The sequence below is a fragment of the Felis catus genome, chromosome B2 (assembly GCF_018350175.1).
Source record: "Felis catus isolate Fca126 chromosome B2, F.catus_Fca126_mat1.0, whole genome shotgun sequence".
In the NCBI taxonomy this organism is placed as follows: domain Eukaryota; kingdom Metazoa; phylum Chordata; class Mammalia; order Carnivora; family Felidae; genus Felis; species Felis catus.
This window is the reverse complement of record NC_058372.1, coordinates 120,063,516-120,085,571: the sequence shown is the minus strand read 5'-3', so window position 1 is coordinate 120,085,571 and position 22,056 is coordinate 120,063,516. Positions and strand designations below refer to the sequence as shown.

At 39.2% G+C, this 22,056-nt stretch overlaps 1 protein-coding gene across 18 annotated transcripts in view; it reads right to left on the bottom strand.

Moving 5' to 3' along the window:
• EYA4 (EYA transcriptional coactivator and phosphatase 4) overlaps positions 1 to 22,056 on the bottom strand; it is a 315,525-nt gene that overhangs the window by 153,264 nt on the left and 140,205 nt on the right. The window lies entirely within an intron of this gene.

Sequence of the window (22,056 nt, the reverse complement as noted above, 5' to 3'; positions counted from 1 at the left end):
CTGCAGGGATGTGTCGAGATTTCTTGGGGTAGTTTCTCATTTCCCAACAGATCACCTTCATCACAGCTCCAGGGCAGCAAAAGTCCCAGTACTAGTCAATACCTCATCGATGGTTCTCCACCGGAGCTTTTTGGGAAATCTCCCCAGGAGGGACAAAGTTCCCTTATAGCAGCCCAGACCTACTGCAAGAACTCTAAGACCTTTCACTGTTTCCTGATGGACGTAAGACGGACTACAGGGGAGATGAGACATAAAAGGACTGGGTCTTGCCATTTTACACAAGTTTTATACACCCCACACCTTCCTCTTTCAGGTGAACCACCAAAGTTCTAGTCATTTGCTTTGCTAGTGCCCATACGGCTTTGAATTTCCCTCCTTCATGCTTCGCCTATGAAGTTATTAACTGTTGTCTGGAGAGGGTCAAAAACCTCCTCCAGACGAGGATGGGTCGCCGTACTACTTGTCACAATGGGTGAATCTGAAGCTCACACTGAGATTGGTGAGTAAGTCCCCATGCCTAGACTAGGGTTAGGGACAACCAGCGTACCTTTCAGGCAGCTGACTTTGAACCCACTTCCAGGTACTTGGATTACAACCACCTCTCTAATTCATCACCATTAACTGGCAATAAAATAGAGAACCGTTTATTCCCCAGATGACCAAATAAGCTGGTCAACGTGTTCACTAATAATGTCCGTGGATTTCTTTCCAGTCCTATTAATTGCCCATGAAGTCCTTATCCTTTCTCTTTCATAAAGCCATGTCTCTATCAGTATCCCTACATCATCACTAAAGCTGCCAAAAATTATGAAGGATCTGGAGTTTTACTCTATTTACAAGCTAATAAGTTAGCCTGTCACAATTTCACAGATGCAGACAGAATATACAAGACTTCTGGGTCAGATTTTAAGGACTTTATTACTCACAGCAATAGGGGAAGCCAGAATATCAGCATTTTCTTGTGACAGTTCCTGAGTTCCTATTTCTACAGGGTGATATGACATTCGCACACACAACGGGTTGCATTACAGCAAAACAACCCAGAGCTTAGGGAACCCAAATCTTTTATTATGGTCAGCAAACATGCTGCCCTTTGCTACAGAGGAATGTGTTTTATTTTATAGGCAAATATTCCCAAAGTAAAATCAACTCGGCAATTAGAAATAATTATACATCCCTGCCTGGTCTATTGAGACAACAAAATGTTGGGAGACACACAGTTTCACTCCCAGACATCATTAATGCCTCAACTATCTAACCCTGAAATCTCACAACTTCTTCTATCAGGAAAAGATGAAACAAGGACCAAACAAGGGTCAAAAATTGCTTCCTAACAGTCAGAAAAAATATCAAAGTCTATACACATGCATTCCTGAAACTATATTAAACTTTTTTTTTTTTAGGTGGGGAGAGAGGGGCAGAGAAAGAGAGAGAGAAAGAGAGAGAGACTGAATCTTAAGAAGGCTCCAGTCAGTGAGAGGCCAGTATGGGGCTTGGGATCATGCCTGAGCTAAAATTAAGAGTTGGACACTCAACTGACTGAGCCACCCAGGTGCCCTCTTGGACACCTGTTAACAGGACAGTTCAATGGACTCTTACTCAGAGGCTATTTACTACTACTTTGTACATGCCTAAGAAACTAAATATGCTAATTTCTATATTGTAGCTCCTTAACAAATATAAAAGAAAGGGAAAAGAATAGCTGACATTGAGTGAGAAAAGTAACTCAACCCCAAAGAAAACAGAAAATTATGAACCCAATAGAAGAATCCAAAAGGCATTCACATAAGAACAACCAGCCTTCCACACTCCAACGGCCTCTTAGGGTTTCAGTTCATTAACTGATTGCACTATGATGACCTTGGCCATCAGGAAAATATGAAAATGTTCAGCCAGGAGATTTTCACAGGAGGAAGATCGCAGGACAAGGTGTCAGAGACTAGAACTTTCATCTAAACGACTGGCAAAGTAACCTTGGGTAAGTCATCCTCCTTAACTCACAGTGTCTATATTTGTCAAACTAACAAAAACAAAAACAAAACAACAAAAAAACAATGTCTTACCTACATTGCCTTGAGCTATCTTCTATAATGTCCTTTATATAAGTGGTACAGGACTCTAAATCTTGAGTCAGACAATTCTTCTCCATGAAACTGTACTCCAGTCGCCATGGATTTCTGTCATTTTCTTGAAAGCCAGAAGGTCCTTTTTCCTACCAAGGCCTCTCATCCATGTGTCCAGTGCCTGGAATCCCCTCCCCCCATTCTGTAAGTCTGGCGGTCTCTCACCCTTCAGATCTCAGCTTAAATTTCACTTTCTCAGAGAGAAAAAGGTCTCGGAGAGACCTTTCTTGATCACTCAATCTAAAACAGTTTTGCCCTGTTCATTCTTGTAGCCCTTTCTCATTTTCCTTCTTTGTGCTTATCATAATTTGTATGTGTTTGTTTGTTTTCACCTAATTCCTGTCTCCCTATTAGGTCACAGATTTCGCAAAAACCGGACCTATGTTTTTCCTTCAGTTTATATACAAGGCCTAGCAGAATGCACAGCATAGAATAGCACTCTACAAAATTTTAACAACTGAATGAATGAATATGTCAATATAAGGCCATAGTATCTGTGCATTTTAAGAAGCTAATATAAGTGGAATTATTTTTGGAAAAAGGCCCAATCAAAATAGTTCAACTAGAGAAGCATTCGGCACTTTAAATAGGCAGAACCTAGGGTATCTGAAAAAAACAAACAACTCCTTTCCACTGTGAGTTACAAGTAGCATAAATAGGACTCTGTACATGCATTTTCCAGTGGAAAAAAAGAGTTTTTAAGAATCACCTACTCATGATCTCATTTGATCTTGTGAGACAGTTATTATCTTAATTCTACAAGGAAGGATCATTGAAAATTCAGATATTTAGCAACTTCCTCGTGGTCACAATAATAATAATCAAATTCAAATTCCAGTCCTTTGATACAAGTCCAGTACCCCCCCCAGGGCACTGTGCTACCTCTGCTTTAAAGGGAAGGCTCTGGTCAAAGGATGAAATACAAACATTTTGGTTTCTTACTATCAAATTAGTTTCAGACCAGTGACTTTTGCTGTGTTGAAGCAAGAGCTTCAATAAAATTAACAGTGAATCAACAGAAGCTATGAAGTTATCAGTGGGGTTCACCTTCGGGTTTGTTTTACCTTTAACATTTGCTTTAATTCAAACCATATGTAAAGGAAAATATTATGGAGTAGCAAGACTTAGTAATACTTCAGGCAAACTGGGCTCTACTGATATGTGTATAAAATATACATAATATGTGCGTGTGTACATACACACACACACATATAACTATTGGTCCTGAATATAATATATACATACATAATAAATATAAGTTATATAGATATGATATACACATTATTGTCCCCCAAATATCAATAAGCCATACCATAGTATGAAATCTATGCCCCAAGCAAAACTATCAAAAAGACACCTTTACTCTCTCCTTAATTACAAAACAAACAACCAACAACCCCAATGATGAAGAGCCCCGTTTTGTGTGAAGGCATCGTCAGAGAAAGATGTGTTAATAAGAAAACAGCTGCTTCTGTTAAATACAGAGAACAAACTGAGGGTTGATTTGGGGGGGAGATAGAGGGGAAAACGGGTGATGGGCATTGAGGAGGGCACTTGTGGAGATGAGCACTGGGTGTGGTACGTAAGCGATGAATCACGGGAATCTACCCCCAAAACCAAAAGCACACTGCATACGCTGTATGTTAGCCAATTTGACAATAAATTATATTTAAAACAATAATAAATAAATAGGAATTTCTATATATTTAGAAAAAAAAGAAAAAAGAAAACAGCTAATTCTGTGTAGTAGGCTCTCATGTCTTTGAAAACTACTGCAAAACAGTTTAGATTCTGGGGCATGACGTGGACAGGGGGTTGTCTGGATTTATGTCAAATTCTGAAACGTATGGTGTAAGACAAGGTGAGAGATATTTTAGGAATTTTTCCAAATGATTTCTTCAGTCCAAAAATTATCTTACAGTTAGATCAGGTAGTATCATTTAATTAGGTTGGCGGGGGGGGGGGAGGGAGGGGCAGAGGGACCTGGGTGGCTCCATTGGTTAAGCATCCAACTCTTGATTTCCACTCAAGTCATAATTTCACGGTTCTGAGTTCGAGGCTGACAGGGTACAGCCTGCTTGGGATTCTCTTTCTCCTCTCTCTCTGTGCCCCCGTCTTATGCCCACGCATATGCGCTCTCTCTCGCTTTGTCTCAAAATAAAATAAATTTTAATTAGGCTGGAAAGAAATTACTTGTATAAAATTCACTTTCCTACTTCAAAATTCTGGTATTTCTACGAAATGGATTTTGTGAGACTACTCAGGTCTTCCCTTTTCTTTGCCAGGAAACGAAAATGGTAGAGTATATATGTAAATAGGAGACTAGTTAACTTTTTCTGCTCTTCCATACTAGAAAATAAACTCTTAAAGTAAGATTACCTCCACTCAGAAAGACTCAGTTTATCCAAAAGAGAAAAAACGAGAAATAAAAGACTGTTCAAAAGCTACTAAATAGGGGCCGTGACACATAGTATAACTGTAAATATACAGAAAAAATTTAACTTTTAAATTTAACTTTCAATATATATAATTATTCTTAACCACGTTTATCATGAATTATGAACGAAAATAACAATTTCAGCCCGATTTATGGTTTAAATAAATACTGTTGATTGACAGAAAAGTTGCCTGAGTCTAATTGAAAGTTTGGAATTAATTTCTCCTAAACTACTCCATACCACATTAGTTATAATAATGGATATTTAACGTGATTACTATGTAGGTATTTACTATATTTTTATTATAGGTTTTCCTATTAGTTATTATGATGCTATAATATGATAGAAGCTGTTGCATTTAAAAACTCACTGGAGTAGGGCGCCTGGGTGAATGAGTTGGTTAAGCATCTGACTCTTGATTTTCACTAAGGTCATGATCTGTGGGTTCATGGGATGGAGCCCTTGCTGTCAGTGCAGAGCCTGCTTGGGATTCTCCCTCTCCCACTCTCTCCCTCTCTCAAAAAAAAAAAAAAAAAAAACTATAACAAAACAAAACCCTCCTTGGAATCACTGATGTTCATCACTCTCTCTTTTTTTTTTTTTTAATTTTTTTCAACGTTTTTTATTTATTTTGGGACAGAGAGAGACAGAGCATGAACGGGGGAGGGGCAGAGAGAGAGGGAGACACAGAATCAGAAACAGGCACCAGGCTCCGAGCCATCAGCCCAGAGCCTAACACGGAGCTCGAACTCCCGGACCGCGAGATCGTGACCTGGCTGAAGTCGGACGCTTAACCGACTGCGCCACCCAGGCGCCCCCATCACTCTCTCTTTAAAACGTTCGTTCTGACACTTCGAACACTAATACTAGTCTTCAGCAAATTCTCAAAACATTTTCATATTCACTATGCCATTTGGTCTTCATAATATCAAATAGCTGGCTTCATAACAATAGGTACCATTTCTTTTTTTTTAATTTTTTTAATGTTTATTTATTTTTGGGAGACAGAGAGAGACAGTGGGGGAGGAGTAGAGAGAGGGGGAGACACAGAACCTGAAGCAGGCTGCAGGCTCTGAGTTCAGCACAGAGCCCAAAGCAGGGCTCGAACTCACAAACTGTAAGATCATGGCCTGAGCCGAAGTCAGACGCTTAACTGACTGAGCCACCCAGGCACCCCACAATAGCTACCATTTCTAAATCTGAAACTGAGCAGATATCACTATGGCCTCAGCAGCAGTCAACTCTGCTACCTTCTGCACAGCTTTCAGTGTAACAGCTATAACAGTAAACAATAACCTCAGAAATAAAAACATTTTAGGAAAAGTCCTTTAGAGAGTTCTGGTCAGGCACTGATTTCCCTAACATCATCACCACCACCATCAAATTATGGACCAATAAACTTAAGTCAAACCATTTTAATAATACCGTACACGTGCATTATTCCACGTGAGTAAAACACTGCAAATACGTGGTATGACACTTGACCTTAAGGTTGACAATATCAGTTGAATGTTTATCAGCTGAAAGTTTGCAAATTCATATCCTGGCGCCCTAACCTCCAATGTGATGGTATCCGCAGATGAGGCCTTTGGGAAGTAATGAAGGTTAGAGGAGATCGCGAAGGGGGTTAATGCCCTTACAAAAAGAGACACCAGAGAATTTTCCGTCTCTCTCTCTACCGTGGGAGGTCCCAGGGAGAAGGCAGCTGTCTAAAAGCCAGGAAGAGAGCTCTCACCAGCAACTGACCATGTTGTCATCTTGATCCTGGACTTCTCAGCCTACAGAACTATGAGAAATAAATTACTGTTGTTTAAACCATCCAGTCCATAATATGCTGTTAGGGCAGCTCCAGCTAAGACAATATGAAACTATATAATATAATCATACTGGTAATTATTTTTCTAATAAAGGTATGCGCTTTATTTTATTTTTTTAAATTTTTTAAAGTTTATATTTATTTTTGAGACAGAGAGAGATAGAGCATGAGTGGGGGAGGGGCAGAGAGAGAGAGAGAGACACACAGAATCCGAAGCAGGCTCCAGGCTCTGAGCTGTCAGCGCAGAGCCCGATGCGGGGCTCGAACTCGTCAACCGTGAGATCATGACTTGAGCCGAAGTCGGACGCTCAACAGACTGAGCCACCGAGGCGCTCCTGTTTTATTTTTTATTTTATTTTAAATATTTATTTTTGGGGGGATTTTACACTCAAGAACCTGGATTCTTAAAATACATAATATAAAAAATGTCAATATAAGAAGCATAATCTTTGTACTTAAATAATGACACATAGCTATTTAGAGACCTTGCCAAATTACTTCTGCAGTAATTCACTGATGCAAAGCCATCACAAGTAAGCTTGGAACTGGGCTCATCCCCAGGAAACGGTAATCATTAAAGAACTATTTTTCAAAACGATCTGTCTGAACCTCTACTGGCATGTCCATGGACCCAAAAGATAGTTTGGGTATTCTACTGTCCAATGCTGAAGCAGTAGTCTTCATGAGAAGCTGACCATAATCTGGGGAAAATCTAGGTTCTACAGACAGGCCCTGATTCTGTGATCTCCCATAAACCCCCATGTGAAAAAGCAAACAGAGAAACTACCTCTTAACCTATTTTCAATGGCTCTGAGTAGTATCTCTAGACAGAAGCTGAATGCCTTCATGAACAGAAATTAAGTTTCTCACATCCTGTTCTCCCGGCACAAGTCTTAATAAACTGAAGAACTCTAGATCCTTTCTTGCCCTGTAAGCTATTCTTTCACTATCAACTATTCTTGTTCGTGAAGTCCTCGCAGAAATGAGTCTAACGTTTTTATAGGAATTTTCACAAAAGATTTGACGGAAAGATAAGTAGCATAAGGCAGCGAAAATGAGTAAATGCTTTGGAATCAGGGAGTAGAGAATCTGTGTGTTCCATTTCTGCTGCTTGCCAATTATGTGCGATTCTGCATTAGGGAAATGAAGGTACCCGAAAGTAATATTACACTGTATGTTAACTAACTGGAATTTAAGTCATAACAAAATTTAAAAAAAAAAAGAAAAATTAAGATAGAATAACAGTACCTGAGTCATTTTGCTGAGTAACTATCGTGATGAACCGGAAGCATATAACACAGAATAGACTCTCAGGAAACGTGAGCTCGTCTTTATCATCTTCTTCTATTATGACTGTTATTAATACTATGGTTTTTAAATACACTAACACCACCACTACCCACAACAACAGTAGAGCCACTGGTGGTTTGTTCAATCCTACAGTTAAAGATTACAACTTTCACAGAGTTCATTCAAGAGTTCAGCTGACATTTTGTCACAGAAGCAGTAACCAAAGATACATGAAGCATATGTAGCTGTGCTCTTAATACTACAAACATATACTGTTAGGAGGGCAGTAACTTTTCTTAAAATACTGTGGCGTATACAATGTAGTTTTATGTGTGGTTCCTTAGACTAAGCTACCATTTAGGTGTTGTAAGCATTCTATGAAAAAAATGAAATAACAGAAGGGTAACTTTCTCATCAGGAAACCCACATTCCCCGGGATGGCTGCTAAAAGTCTTCTGGTATCTGTATATTCATCAAGAATTAACATTCTGAAAATGAGAATATTTACTGTCAGAAGTGGAATTTTTACTGATGAAAACAGTAGCCTCTTGACTAGCACTGTGAATGTAAGCAATGGGCTCCCGCAGATGAAATTAAAACTATTTAAGAGAAGTGATCACTAAAATATTTTGGCAATACTTCCCACTCTTGCATCAATTGAGTATAAAAATCAGAGATGCCTGCAGCCTTCACTTTTAGGATGTCTTTGGCTACCTTCTGAGCATTCCTAAGCTGGGTCATGAACCACAGAAGATGCTGATTGCCTGATAGTGGCCAATAAGGTGAGAGAATCCTGATTTGGGAATTTTGACATTTGTACCAACTGAAGCTTCCATGCAAGGTGGTGGTCATAACACCTTAAAAGGCCAGAGAGACAGAACTTCTTTAAGCCCACAGAACAAACCATAGGAGCAGTTTTTTTTGTGTATTCGCTTGCTCATACATGTTCACTACGTTTTTATATAGAAGGCAGAATTTGGCTGGGTCTCCATTCATTTTTTACCCAGGAGCAAGGTTTGGAAGGAAGGGTGGAGAACCTTCACTCACTCAACATTAACTACCTAACAGAACGAAGGACTATAATTTCATAACATAGGCATAGTCACACACCAGCGCTGTTCACTGGCAAGATGTTAGAAACAGAATATTGATTAACAGGTATTTGAGCAATTTTATGTAAACTTGAAATAGACTCAATAACAATTATCACCATCATCATCAGTATCATCATCATACGTTATGCAGGAAAATTGTCCCCATTGTTACAGAAATACATTCTCAGGCATAACACATGGTCATGATTTTTTTTTTTTAATCCAGGTGAAATTTATCCAAAGTAGAGAAAATACTACCTACAGTGAGATTTTTATTGTAATACATACTTGCTTTCATTGGTAATAAACTATGAACTCATTATCATTTGAACTTGTACACACATGTCTAAAATATATTTGGTGTTGGGACAGCAAGATTATCAACTTTTCACAACTGCCAACCGTGATATTTTACGCTAAGACATGTGGAGCTTCATTAGCAGGATTAAATTTGTTGGTTTAGCTATGGGTGATTGATCTCTCAACTTTCATTCTGTATTGCAAGGCTCTTCCTTTTATTAAACTTGGCTTCAACTTTATGTTTCTGTCTTTCTCCTTTCGGTGTAGCTGCAATTCTGGCCCCATTATCATCATGTTTTGAAAATTAAGTCAACTGGTTATGTTCATTAATTATAGGTCTCCAAATGTTTCCTTTTCCATTTATCTTCACTTCTGGTTACTGAGGAAATAGTATTAAAGGAAATTTTAAAAGAAAAAATATTCCCACTACTCTGTCCGAAAAACTATTGACATTATGCAATTTTTCTGGATTCCTTTTAAGATATCTTTCACATTATCTATATCACTTTTATGTGTACCTGTGGTATTTTAAACGATTTATGTAAAATATGTGAAATAAATTCTACAAACAATAATGCACATGAACATACTGCATAGCTTCATTTAATATTAAGTACATTATTTAAAAATATTTCCATACTGTTACATTGCTGATCTTTTCCAACTCCAGACTATCCATCATAATAAAAAAAAAATCTCAATACAAACTCCCTTTTGAGCAAGAAATAATGGATCAATTCCCATGGAAGCCACTGAATTGTGAGATTTTTTTTTTAAATAAATTTTAGCCAAATGAGAGCACATTTTGTACACAAAACAATGCTTAAAGTATATAAGCTATTGAAACTACCGGCCTAATTGCAATTCCTGTTAGCAACAAAAATGTACACACAAATCCAATGTACATTTAGAAAGTATTTGACTTTCGGGGACAATGATGTGTCAATGTAAGTTTGTCACTTTTTCCCAACTGTATCGCTGAGGTGTGGATAATGTGAGAGGCTATGTACATGGAGGGTTAGGGAGAATATGAGAACTCAATGTGCTACTCCGTTTTGCCATGAACCTACTCCAAAAATTAACTACAGATACTCTAAAAAGTAAAGTTTATTAATTAAAAGATATTTTGCAGCCTTCAAAAAGATTAGGCTGTAAGATTTACGAGATTAAAAAAAATAGATCTTTAGTTCAAGAATGAGTACTAAGTATTAAAGTAGGGATTTGAAAAATACTATTTTCTCTTGTTATCTTTGTCTTTAACACAGCGTTAAGTCTTGCCATTTCTTGCTTTAAATTCTTCTCCACTATTAGTTTAAAAATAACTACGATGAGTGAGGCGACTGGCAGGAGGTACAGGTGAACAAAGTTGGTATTCTGCTTTTAACTATTAACATGGATGGTGAGCGTAAGAATTCATCAGGGTCCTTTCTCTACTTTTGTATGTGTTTGAAATGTCCTATGAAAATATTATTTAAGGGGCACCTGGGTGGCTCAGTTGCTCAAGTGTCCGAATCTCAACCCTGAAACTGACTCAGGCCATCATCTCACAGTTTGTGAGACTGAGCCCCGCGTCGGGCTCTGTGAGGACAGCACAAAGCCTGCTTAGGATTCTCTCTCTCTCTCTCTCTCTCTCTCTCTCTCTCTCTCTCTCACGCCACCCCTCCCCTGCTTGTATGCTCTCTCTCTCCCTCAAAATAAATAAGCATTTTAAAAAATATATTATTAAAAAAAATACCTCTTATGAACATCCCTTCCTGACCACGTTAAAGAACTTGTATCAGACTCTCCCCACAACCGCACCCATAATAAAACAAGTAGAAATCCAGATAAGTATATAAAATGGTTGGTTTTAGATATTAGAAAATGCCAGCAGAGTCATCCAGGAAAGGAGGGAAACAAAGAAAGTGAGCACTACCATGGCAACAGTTTTCCGTCTAGAATCACTTTCCGGATTGTGAGGCAGGGAGGGAATATCTTAGATAAGAAACCAGCTATCAGAATTCTGGAAGGTTACGAAGCCTCAAATTCATGGGGCAGGGTCCTTGGAATAACAGAGCTATACAAAGAGCTCCAGAAATCTGCATGGGGCCTCTTCCTGTAGTTGCTAAAACTAAATTTTACACGTTTAAGGTTGAAACTCCACATGACAGGTGAAAAGAAAAATGACCAATTGCTGTGCTCTAATCTTAACATTGTGCAGAGTTTACTAGAAAACACTTGCATTCCACCCAGCTGGAGTGAAAAGACCTCAGCGAATGTCTGGGACGTTGTGTTGAGACCTTGAACCCTGAATGTTTACGCCTTAATGGTAAGGCAAAACTAACACTAGATTAAGGGCTACACTGGACAACACTTGAAAGCAACCTCTAAAATTCAAGCTGATTTGGAAGCTAATTAATAATGGCTTTCGAAAACAGGGTTTAACACTCCACACAGCAAGACAATAAAATCCAGATACTCAACAAGGTTAACATTCATTATGTTCAGGTTGCATAAAATGTTACCAGCCGTGCAAAGAAAATTAACCAGGAGAAAAATCAGTCATTAGAAATATAGACAGAAGTACCAGAGATCATATAACCTGGAGATAGTGACATTAAAACCATTATCATAAATATGCCTCAGGATTTAAATGAAAGAAATGAGTATAACAAAAACATGAAATGTGTAAAAAATAATGAAACAGAACTTCTCAAGCTAAAAAAAAACCCAGAATATTTAAAATGAAAATAGTCACTAGATTAGATTAACAACAGATCTGGCACTGAAATAGAAAAGATCAGCAAACTCGAGGACATAGCAAACTTAAACACAGGAAGAAAAACAAAAGATTTAAAAAAAGAGACAGAGCCACAGGGACTTGTGGGGCAATATTAAGCAATCAAATATATAAAGTATTTGAGGTGGGGAGAGGAAGCATTTATATAAAATTGTCAAAACTTTGCCAAATTTGGTGAAAATAAGATTTTAGGAGTATGTGCCCTTTATTTATTTATTTTTTTTTATTTATTTTTGGGACAGAGAGAGACAGAGCATGAACGGGAGAGGGGCAGAGAGAGAGGGAGACACAGAATCGGAAACAGGCTCCAGGCTCTGAGCCATCAGCCCAGAGCCCGATGCGGGGCTCGAACTCCCGGACCGCGAGATCGTGACCTGGCCGAAGTCGGACGCTTAACCGACTGCGCCACCCAGGCGCCCCATGAGTATGTGCCCTTTAAATGGCACCTTTAGTGACACCCTGGGAGAAAATATGACCAATATCTGCATCTGATGGAAGATGTGCATCCAGAACGTGTAAAGAACTCTTACTACCCCAAAAAGGAAGAAGTCCAATAATAAATGGGCAACGGAGCTGACCAGAGACATTACACACGTACGCAAAAGATCTACAATGGTCAATGCCATGTGAAATGATGCTCAGCATCATTAATGAGATTGCTAATGAAAAATACAAGGAGTTATCACTACCCATCCACCAGGAAAGTTAAAGTCTGAAAGACACTACCAGTGTTGGTGAGAATGTGGAACATTCGGAACTCTTAGACACCGTTGGTAAGAATGTCAAATGGTAAAACCATTTTGGAAAAGAGTTCGGCAGATTCTTCTAAGCGTAAATAGACATTTACCATGTGACCTAACAATTCTACTCCTGACTCCCCAAGAAAAATAAAACCATAAATTCTCACAAGGACTTGTATATGAATGTTCACAGCTTATCCATAATAGCCCCCCACATCTGCAAACAACCTAAATGTTCACCAGCTGCTAAATGGATAAACAATGTGGTACAAGCCACCCAACTGGATATTATGCCAGCAGTGAAAAGAACAAATTACTGATGCCCACAAAAATCTGGTGAAGCTCCAAAGCATTAAGCTAAGAGAAAGAAGCTAAACAAAAAAGATACCACACTGTCTGAATGCATTCAGATGAAATTCTAGAAAAGGTACAACTAAGCTATAGTTACAGAAAGAGCAATGGTTGCCTGGACTTGGGGATTTACTAATTGCAAAGAGGAATGAGGGGCTTCATGGAGTGAAAGAAATGTTCCCCATCTTGATTAGGGTGGCAGTTACATGGATGTAGACGGAACATCACATTTAAAACGCATGCGCTCTATTGTAGGTAACTTCTATCTCAATAAATTTGAGTAAAAACAAAACAACAAAAAAACAAAAACTCCTTCAGATTCAGTCCGTTTCCATTACACTTCTCTCACATGCACAATGACAATCTTAGTCCAGGACAGTATAATTCACCTTCTTTGCTGCTGCAGAAGCCTTCTCCATGTTCTCCCTTCTATTTCTGAACCACCACAATTCATCTACAGACCAGTGAGAGTGCTTTAAAACACTGTTCTTCACCTCTTACGCTGGAAAACAGTTTGCAGGTTCCTCAAAAAGTTAAAAATAGAACTGCCCTGGGGCGCCTGGGTGGCTCAGTCATTGAGCGGCGACTTCGGCTTCGTCCATGATATCACAGTCCATGGGTTCGAGCCCCACGTTGGGCTCTGTGCTGACAGCTCGGAGCCTGGAACCTGCTTTGGATTCTGTGTCTCCCTCTCTGCCTGCCCCTCCCCTGCTCATGCTCTATCTGTCTCTCTCTCTCTCTCTCTCTCTCTCTCAAAAATAAATAAACATTAAAATTAAAAACAAAAATAGAACTGTCCTACTATCCAGCAGTTGCAATACTAGGAATTTGGTCAAAGGACACAAAAATACAGATTTGAAGGGGTACATGCACCCTGATGTTTAGAGCAGCATTATTTACAATAGCCAAACTGTGGAAAGAGCCCAAATGTCCATCAACTGATTAATGGATAAAGAAGATATGGTATCTATATACAATGGGATATTACTTGGCCATCAAAAGGAATGAAATCTTGCCACTTTCAAGGACATAGATGCAGCTGGAGTGTATTATGCTAAGCAAACTAAGTCAGAAAAAGACAAATACCATATGATTTCATCATGTGTGGAATTTAAGTAACAAAACAGATGAACATGTGGGAAGGGGAAAAAAAAGAGAGAGAGAGAGGGAAACAAACCATAAGAGACTCTTAACGATAAAGAACGAATTGAGGGTTGACAGAGGGAGGGGGTGAGGGATGGGCTAGATGGCTGAAGAGCAAGGGGGCCTGGGTGGCTCAGTTGGTTAAGTGTCCGACTCTAGATTTTAGCTCAGGTCATGATCTCACGGTTTGTGGGATCGAGCCCCACATCAAGCTCTGCACTGACAGTGTGTGGAAACTTCTTGGGCTCTCTCTCTGCCCACTCCTGGCCCATGCCTTCTCTCACTCCCAAAATAAATAAACCTAACAAAAAAGGAGTTAGGTGATGGGTATTAAGGGGTGCACTTGTTTGATGAGTACTGGGTGTTATATATAAGTGATGAATCACTGAATTCTACTCCTGAAACCAGTATTGCATTGTATATTAACTAACTAGAACTTAAATAAAAATTTAAAAAAGTAAAAAAAAAAAAGAAGCATCAGAAAAGAATAATATACTTAGGAATACATTTAACAAAAGAAGTGCACTACTTGTACACTGAAAATTACAAAACATTGTTGAAAAAAAGAGGACCTAAATAAAGGGAAAGATACCTTGTGTTCAAAACAAAATAAAACAGAACAAAACAAAATACTGTTCTTCAAACTGTAGGGTATGGGTCATACAATTTTTTACTTTACTGGGTCATAAAATCGAAGCCAGAATTGTTTTGTGCAATGGAATAGAAAAGAAAATATCAGAGTTCCCTGTGCACAGTAAAGTATATTTTCATCAAGCTTAGAGTGTGTGTGTGTGTGTGTGTGTGTCTGTGTGTGTGTATGTGTGTGTATTGGGTAGCTGTGCAAAATATTTCTGAGTCTGAACTAAAAGAAATATGAAGGTCTCTGCTTCAAATACAAAGCAGATGATACGGTAAACGTATCCTTTGCCTTCCTCCTTACTACGCTTCACATAAACCGTACACTCTGGGATCTAAGGTCACTGCTGTAATTTCATTATAAGGAACATGTTCTGCCCACTTCCCCGACTTCACCCTGCTCAGCTTTCTCCTTTACTCTCCACCCTCCAGCCCGTCAGTCCTGTTTGCTGCTCCCCAAACCCAGGAAGCTCCTTTCTCCTTTCCAGTTTCTTCATTTATATCCCATTGTCTAGAAGCTCTGCCCCAGATTTTTGAATGGTTCCTTTCCTTGGTCTCTGCTCAAATGTCACCATCTCAAAGACACCTTCATTCACTATTCTGTAAATTAGGCACTACTCCTACCCCAGCATTCTCTACCAGAACATTTTGTTTTACATCTTTATAGTACTTCGGGCGATGGACAAAGTAGCTTTTTCATTAGTTAATCTGATGACTGTCACCCTCTTCCCTTGAAATGGATTGGAGATTTCGTTTGAAGATGTACTTTCTTGTCTTCAACCCTGTAATGCCAGTACCTAGAACAGTGTGTGGCACATAATGGGGCCTCAATAAATTTTGTTTGTTGGTTTCTCTGTTTAATTGCACTGTCAATATCATAAACGCTGCTTCTGTCTCCCTGAATAGCAATAAACAGAGATGGTAAAAGGAACAGAAACACTTCAAAAGATAAAACATAATTCCATGATTCTAGTAGTTATTTTCCATCAAGTTATTTTGGAAACTTTCTTGATAACAGTATACAGATCAGGTTTGCTAAAATATGTCGATCTCTGATAGTTATGCTTTTACCAGAGCTCCCAAATTGGCAAGCCTCAAGTTGAATCCGGCTAGAAGATATGTTTTGTTTAACCTGCACAAAATTTTGAATTTGTAGTGAAAATTTACGAATTGCTAGAACTCACACACACAAAAAATTGGATTTCCAGCTGTTTCTTCTAAGTCAAATGGGAATGTGCCATTTGCCCATGACACCAATGAGGTGTAGCCCCTAGATGAAGGCTCAACCTTCTGGCTGGACGTAGCCCCCACAGTTCTGGACCGCTTTACACTCAAAGCATTAATATGCTTACATTATTGCCTGGGCACCTCTTTTTGGCATGCACTCGTAAGTCCTAGCTACTGGAATAAGAGACTAACACTACCTTGTAATAATTTCCAAATGAAGACACAGGCTTCTGGTAAAATTTAGACACATTCATTCGTTTATTCACTCATTCATTCATTCATTCATTCCTTCACCTGAACACGAGTTCGCCCAAAAAATGTTTACTGAGTGGGTAATATGTGTCAAGTAGCTTTCTATGTGATGGGTAAGTGACCTTGAGATAAAAACATACAAACTCTGCATTTTCATAAACATTACATACGAACGATGGGGACAGGAAAAAAAGTAACCAGTGAAAGTAAAAATTTCCTACGCTAGATGATATTCATTACTATCGGCACGATAAAGCAAATAAGGGATGGGTGTGAGCAGTAGAAACAATTATAAAATAGGTTGCCAGGGAAGCCTCATTCAAAAGATATTTTAGTAAAGACCTAAGAAAGGATACGGAAGTAAGTCATGGAGACATCTGGCCTGTAAGTATCTAGACAGGGGGTAAAGCGCAAAGGCCCTGAGGGCGGCGTATTCACCTCCCGGTGTCCTGGTGTATTCAAAGACCACAGCCTGCTAATTTGGCCACAGTAGAGAACTGAGGAAAACAGAAGTAGGAGGTAATAGCGAAGTGGCAACCAAGGGACTGATCAATCGCGTAGAGCCTTTTAGGCCACCGTAGGACTGCGACTTTGATGCTGAGTAAGACTGGCAGCCCCTGGAAGGTTTAAGTAGAGGAATGACCCGATCTGACTTCAGTTTGCAAATGCTCACAAAGACGCTACTACTCATCATACAGACGGAGGTAAAGCCCTCTGCACCAGGTGCTGCAGAAATAAGGATAATGGAAGTTGATCACATTCTGGCTATATTTTAAGGGTAGAGACAACAGCACTGCTAATGGATTAGGTGTCTACAGAGCCGGGGAAAGGTGAAGGCTAGAGATATAAATGTGTGAATCTTCATTATAAAATGGTATTTAAAATACAGGGCCTGACAGGACCATGGCGGAAATAGCCAATGTGAGAAGATGAGAGAGAGAAGAGCGCCCATGACATAGGTCTGAAGGCTTCAGTTTATACTTTTTATCAGGGATAAGCAAGAGTGATACTACAACAACCTTGTATCATTGATCGTTCAAGGTGTAAGGTCCTGAAAATACCATCTGCCAAGTGAGGAAACTGAGGGCTGGAGAACGACGTGACTTCGCAAAAGTCACACAACTAGTTATGGCAGAGCCCTGACGTGAACAGGGCACACCTAACCATCTGAGCTACTCTGAACTTTGCCTCTCTTGACAACATTAAACACCATCACCATACAGAAAAAGGATTCTCTAATCTGGAGTAGCAAATACGCACTGAGTGTTTACTGAATGAAGACAAAGTTATGACCAGTCCACAGATTACAGATTTCTCTCAAAGCCTAGAAGCCCCAAGGGAAGAAGCAACCAGGTTCTAGAATCAGATGTCCGCAGTTCACTACGGAGACACGTGACCTTGGACAAGTTATTTAACTCCGTGTCTCGGTGTCATCATCTCTACAATGAGCATGGCAATTGTTACCCATGTATAGAGTTGTGGGCATTAAATAAGATAATCTACGAGAAATGCTGACAATGAGGTTTGGTGGAGAGTAATTCACGATATGGACCAGCGATGATTATTTCTAGACCCTATGCAGCTACCTTGCCCTTTTTAGTATTTACTATTAGATATGACACGTACAAAATAGGGACTAGGGGCAGATGTGCATCATCACCACTTCACATGGCACTACCACTGTTTGTTTGTTTGTTTGTTTGTTAGACAAAGAGAAAGAGGGAGGATCTTAAGCAGACCCCATGCTCAGAGCAGAGCCCAGAGCAGGGCTTGGTACCACAACCCTGGGATCATGACCTGAGCTGAAATCAAGAGTCAGATGCTCAACCAACTGAGCCACCCAGGTGCCCCCATGATTCTCAATTTTAAGTGTATAATTTACACGCTTTATTCCCTTTAGAAAGGGAAAGAGTTAAACACGATGTTGCGGTTTAAAAAAAAAAAAAGAAAAGAAAAAATCAAATAATTACTATCTTTCCGCAGAAACCTTATAAAGTAAAACACACATTTTAAATACTCATAAAGAGAAACTGAAAAGCATATGAAAACCAACTACAATGAAAGCGAACAGAAATGTCCAGTTTGGGATGAATACCATAATCAGAGATTCATGTGAATCAAGATATGGGAAGGATATCACCAAACGCTCGAGAGCGTTGCCAGGAAAAGGAATGGAGTATCTTGTACCCACTTGATCTCAAGTGTCTGGGCTTCTCCAGAGCCTTCCTGATGGCAGACTTGCCACTTTCTTCTTTGACTCGTGTAACCCACTGTGATTATTTGTTAAACTGTCTATCCGTAGTAACCATGAGCTCCTTAGGGGAAGGTTTGGATCTTTACCGTCAAAACACCGTATCACCAAAGACTTTGTAAATGCATTTTGACCACACCTCATCACCAAAACGATGCTTTTATTCCTGTAAGATACACAGTGGTAGAAACAGGAGAAGTCCTTCTGCATCAGGTGTAGCTCATGGCCTGGGCCAAATATGGTATGGGGTTAAAACTCAGAGCCTGGGGTTGGCTTGAAAAGATGAAAATCTGCATGTGGCCCCTCTCGAGCTATGTGACCGAGGGCAAACCACTGCCCTGTCACTGAAAAATGGACATGCCTGCCAGATCAAGTAGTCAGAAATAGAATAAAATCAGTTAGGAGAAGGATGTAGTTTCTGGTGACATAGGAATCACCCAATAAATAGTAGCTGTTATTCTGAGAAAAGGATAGTTAAGGAACTGTACAAATAAGCAGCAAAGAGGTAATTCTAGAATATCCCAGGGCTATGATTTTGAGTCCACGAGGTTTCTAACCATGAGACTTTTCAGGTTTTATCAATTTTAATTGATGTGAGGAAGACTTCATCTAATACTAGTTCTAATTATTCATTTGTACTCCTTTTTCAAGCCCAAACTATACATTCTCTAAGTATATGTCAAGAAAGATTATGGACCTATCCTTTGGGGGTGATCTGTGTTAAATTTCAGCATGAAGTCTGACCCAAATTAAAACTGTGTAAACCTATAAGAAAAAAATAAATAAACTCCATACCTCTGGAGCACACTGGAGACATAACCTAGAGAGCTCAGAAGACAAACGGATGAACAAATCATATCAAGCAATCATTTTCCTAGACCAGTTTCCTCTCCAAATTACTAAGCCTGATATAGTCCCCACATACGGGCTTCGGCAAGTGCACTCAAGAAAAAGAAAAAGAAGGGAGCGGTGGCGGGGCGGGGGGCTGGGTGGCTCAGTCAGTTAAGCATCCAGCTTCGGCTCAGGTCATAATCTCAAACTCTGCTCTTGAATTCGAGCCCCATGTTGGGCCCTATGCTGACAGCTCAGAGCCTAGAGACTGCTTTGGATTCTGTCTCTCTCTCTGTGTCTGTCTCTCTCTCTGCTATTCCCCGCTTGTGATCTGTCTTTCCCTTGAGACTTTCTCTCTCTCTCTCTCAAAAATAAACAAACATTAAAAAAATTTTTTAAAGAAAAGAGAAAAAAGGGAGCAAGGGAAGCATCTGCCAACAAGGCAATCTATACCCCCAAACTCTTTGTGGGTCTGTATACTACCCAAATCTTTCATTCTAGGTAACCAGGGTTGGAACAACACTGAATTAGACACACTCTTTCTCTAAAGATGTGCTTATCTTCTCTTAAGCATTATATATTGTAAAAAAATAAATAGTAAAATAGGTTTCAGAACGTCTTGAAAATTGAGGGACAATACGGTGATAGACTTTTTATTACAGAATCACTTTTCTTTTTTGTTATTTTAGAGAGAAAGAGCACATGCACAGGCGAGGGGGCAGAGAGAGAGAGAATCTTAAGCAGGCCCCACACTCAGTGAGGAGCCCATCATGGGGCTCAATCCCACGACCCTGAGATCATGATCTGAGCCAAAATCAAGAGGTGGATGCTCAACTGACTGACTGAGCCACCTACGGGCTCCCAGAATCACTTTCTTTATAACTGAACTAGACAAATTCACATTTGAGTTACTATTATTCTCAATTTTTAAGTTTTAAAGCTACATCTAAAATGTGATTTAAAAATGTGTCCACTGTCACTTATTACTAAAGCATATGATTAGATAGAAATGCCCAGTCAGTAATCTCTTTACATATGCTGTTTGCATTCCATTTTCAGTTGTTTCATAAAAACATGAATAATATAAAAATTTTAAGGCATTTGTATAATTTTACTCCACACATCACTATCATCAGAACAGAGAAACTCGCTGGTTTTGCTCCTAAAACTGTCATTAATGGATAACAAGACTCATAATCAACAAAGTCGGTAACGTATCTTTGGAAGTTAAAAGTTGAGTATGCAGGTTTTGGAATTACATCTTTAATTCAAAATACTTTAGTAAATCTTTGATTCCATCTGTGTGTCTATGCAAAGATGCATCATATACATCATACCTAGTAACCATATTCCTTCAAAGACTGTGGGAAAGTTTAGTTTGGTAAAAGAGATTGGCCAAATAATCCATGCTACAAAATGTAACTTTTCATAAGACTGAAGTGGCAAAGTCCACAGTTCCTTTTTGCCTCTTCTTTTCCATGAAAGAGCTGCAATACCTAATTAGCAAACTACATGGAAAAATCGTGCTTAAGGATTTTCTTTCTTCCACAGAGTAACTTTACACATTTTTCTTATAAACTGTTAAACCTATGATTCCTTGTTAAAAGCCAGATAAGATTGCACTTGCATGTAGTCACATAGTTATGAAAGCAGAATGCCAATAGCTAACAATTTTACTTGATTAATGAGACTTGGAGAATATCCAGTCTTTTTTCCAGAAGTGAGGCTACTTATTTCCAAACTGGAAGCCATCTGTTTAACCAGATTAAATGGAGAAGAGAAAAACCCAAGTAATTAGTAGTATTTTTAGGAGATAAGACAATAAGTTTCTCAGTGCTGAAGATATTGAAGTGCTGAAGATATAATATGGTGTAGTATTACATAAATGCGATAAAAGTTTCATATCATTCATGTTGTTACAAAACAGCTGAAAGTGGGGTGACTGGGTGGCTCAGTCAGTTAAGCATCTGACTTCGGCTCAGATCATGATCTCACAGTTCGTGAGTTCAAGCCCCGCATCAGGTTCTGTGATGACAGCTCAGAGCCTGGAGCCTGCTTCAGATTCTGTGTCTCCCTCTCTCTCTGCCCCTCCCCTGCTCGCTCACGCTCTCTCTCTCTCTCTCTCTCTCAAAAATAAATAAGCATTAAAAACATTTCTAATTCAAAACAGCTGAAAACACATGAGTGAAAGAAGAGTTGCAGCTCTGATCTGATTTAAAAAAATATTTATAAAAATCCACAATTTGGTAATCCAGGGAAGAAATGGGCAAAAGACACAAATGGACACTTTTCCAAAGAAGACATCCAGTTGGCTAACAGACACAAGAAAAAATGCTCAACATCACTCGTCATCAGGGAAATACAAATCAAAACCACAATGAGATACCACCTCACACCTGTCAGAATAGCTAAAACTAGCAATTCGGGCAACAACAGATGTTGGCGAGGGTGCGGAGAAAGAGGATTTCTTTTGCATTGTTGGTGGGAATGCAAGCTGGTGCAACCATTCTGGAAAACAGTATGGAGGTTCCTCAGAAAATTAAAAATAGAACTACCCTATGACCCAGCAATTGCACTACTAGGTATTTATCCAAGGGATACAGGTGTGCTGTTTCAAAGGGACACATGCACCCGCATGTTTATAGCAGCACTATCGACAAGAGCCAAAGTATGGAAAGAGCCCAAATGTCTATCGATGGATGAGGATAAAGAAGATGTGGTATATATGCACAATGGAGTATTACTAGGCAGTCAAAAAGAATGAAATCTTGCCATTTGCAGCTAC